Here is a 3,043-nt window from a genome sequence, read left to right as displayed (position 1 = left end):
GCCCCCTGCCACTGCTCCCGCAGCTCGTCCAGGAGAGCAGCATGTGCCTCCGGATCAGCACTAAGTGACGTGGGGTGGGCTAGGGCTGCACAGGGCTCTTCCCACCCTGCCCCATGCAGATCTGGTGGCACAGGCTCCCCCCACGTCCTCCCGGATGAGCAGCGGCTCCTGCCCATGTCCTCCCAGAAGAGCAGCAGTGGGAGCAGCAGTGGCAGCCAACGGACCAGTGGGCAAGTGCTGGACCAGCAGCACACAGCAGCAGGAGCCACCCCTCCAGCCCCATGGCCAAGCCATGGTTCTGTCCTGTGCCCACCCCACCCTGGCTGGGCAGCACTTGCCCCAGCCCCCGCCCCACTCCTCCCTCACCACAGGGGCCTTGATCTGTACCCCTCACACCCCTTCCCTCCCCTCTCCACTTCCACCACACCAGACTTACCAGCTGCATGCAGCTCTCCCAACTGCCGGGCTGGTATCAGAAATCGGATTAGTATCAGCTGAAGTGCCACCTTAAAAATCGGCTATTAGTATTGGCCCCAAAAATCTCTATCAGTGCAACCCTAACTATTACAGCATACATATAACTGATTTCTTTTAAATCGTTCATAGAAGCAAATCAGTGCATAATGTCAAACCCATCCAATCCCAAAACGCATGCAATCTGCTTTGCAGTCTCAAGTTCTGCAAAGTCCCTGAACTCAGTAAATCTATTACTGGTAATATGAATGACTATTGATTAGTAATGGCATACCCATGTTTTCATATGTCACTCCTGTCATTCCCTCCCCCCTCAAAGTTTCTCTCTACCCGATTTGTGAACTGGACTATAAAGATGATGCCATAACTACCATAGCTCCACATGTGTACTAATTCATGCTTCTCTGGAGTTCACATCAACTGAGATTTTCTAAAAATACCATGAGGAATCTACCTGTCTATCAAAAATGGTAGTATATGCATTACTGCATTTCTGTTTAGAAAAAGGATATGAAACTTGTCATGGGAAAGAGCCAACTGCTAGTTTAATTAAAATTCCCTGGACTACAGCTAAAAAACTGAAGACATACCCATGCCTCTGTCCACAGGAGAGCTCCCATCAAGCAAACTCCACACAGAGTTGGTTATTAGGCAAAGTAAACACTAACATTTTAGTGAACAAATCTAATTTTCATTCCACAGCCTGCCATGGGAAAGCAAGAGGGGGAAGTATTTTTTTTGCCTGTGGTTGCTCTCGCTTTTCTTTTGCTTCATTTATTTATTTTTTTTATTTTGTCAGCTCCAACAATAGACCCATTTTGACGTTTGAGGAACGAAAGAGCTCTACTTAATATTTTTGTCTCCTCTGCAAAAGGCAAAACTAATTTCCAAGTAGGAGAAGGCTTTCCAGGAATATAAAATACACTAGAAAGACACGTTCTTGTGATCCCTTCTGCTTGTGTTGAGACCACAAATATCTAGAAATTATTCAAATTTGATCTACATCTAAAAGAAAGTGGTGCCTGCTGACGGCAAGGAAGGGGCGCTAGTTATTTTAGGTCTGAACTGGATAGAGTCGCAAAACCTATCTGTTTGTGTGTTTTTACACTTAAGAAAGGGTATTTAAGAAAGCCTGAAGTGCTCTCAGGGCGCACTGATTAATGAGGAATAGCTCCTTACAAGTCTATTACTCTAAACTCGTACCATACACAAAACCTCAGCAATCTCACAATATTGCTTTTAGTTAAACAATATTACTATATTGCTTAGGACCCCTGATCATAGACCAGGATCCTATGGATGCCCCAAAGAGACAGTCCCTCCAAAAAGCTTGCAATCCAACAGACAGCAACAGATTAGCAGGACTGTCGCATTTCCTATGCACTTGTGAAGTTACAGAATATTATTCTGCCTCAACATACCAGGTTTTGCAACAGTGTAGGCTTGATGAAAATGGGGTAACATTACCGTTAGAGATGAAGCAAAAAGCTTTAGGGAGCATCTGAGTCTAGTGTCAATGATGTCGTGGGCAGCATAAAAATTAATTTTTTTTTAAATGATGTTTTCCCCTTATTTCTATGCTTCTAAAGGTCCTGCACCGACCTAAACTGTCACTAGCTTTGTTCACTGGGTTCATAGCTTTTTATACAGCTGGCATGCCCCAGAAAAGTAAACATATAAAATATTTTATCCCTGTTTAAAAAGTACCACTCTCCGGGTTTAATGCAATTAAGTCAGCTGGAGGGAAATTCCGTGAAGGAGCAGGTATCATTCACTGCCCAACACATTTCATAGCTTCTCATGGACATCTGTGAAATTGGATGCATACAGCCAAAACCAAAAACAGCAGCATTATATCCACAGATGCGTCTATTGCTTTTTTCCTTCCCTCACAATATAACCTGCACACCTGAAACTTGAGATGCATTATCGCAGGATGCTTTAAAAAGCAGAATAGTCTTTACAGCTTGTGTTAAGTGCGACTCTCTCAACCTGAGCTGCCAGTGTTTCACATGCCCTGAGGACTGAGAAGGTAAATACCCTTTTCTGGCACACTGGTTGAGGAGTTAGGCCATCACATGCAGCAGTAACCAGCGTTTGAATCTAATGACATTACAAAGGGCTATAGACAAATACCACTTGAAATGGGAGAGATTAACTGACACTTTGGACTGTTCATCAGCTGTTCTGATTTAATTTATATCTGTCCATTCTTATATCAGCATAAGTGAAGATAAACCGCTATAACTTTAAGCCTCCTTCATTTGAGCTAGAGAGAAAACAAATTTTAAGTTGCAGTTGTTCAGCTCCATTTATACCAATACATAAACAGAAAAATGTAACAGTTATTATGGCCATGAGAAGCTTCAGGTGCCAATTTGATTCAGAGATTTGGCCCGATTCAGCAGCTGAATCTCCTAATTGAATCAGGAGACCAATAAAAAGGACTGAATCGATTCAGAAAAGATTCAGAGAGCTTTGGAGATTTAGGCAGTCCCCGCTCACTGCCACAGGGAGCTAAACGATAAGCGGAGAGAGGCGGCAGGAATGGAGGAGGGTTCCATGGGGA

At 43.7% G+C, this 3,043-nt stretch overlaps 1 protein-coding gene across 4 annotated transcripts in view; it reads right to left on the bottom strand.

Annotated features, from left to right (window-relative positions):
* Positions 1 to 3,043, bottom strand: part of ACTR2 (ARP2 actin related protein 2 homolog) — a 33,177-nt gene that overhangs the window by 25,479 nt on the left and 4,655 nt on the right. The gene's annotated exons all lie outside the window — the stretch shown is intronic.

This window comes from Alligator sinensis, unplaced genomic scaffold (assembly GCF_000455745.1).
Source record: "Alligator sinensis unplaced genomic scaffold, ASM45574v1 scaffold939_1, whole genome shotgun sequence".
NCBI lineage: Eukaryota > Metazoa > Chordata > Crocodylia > Alligatoridae > Alligator > Alligator sinensis.
Note: the sequence above shows the minus strand (reverse complement) of the source record. Positions and strands in the feature narration are given on the sequence as shown.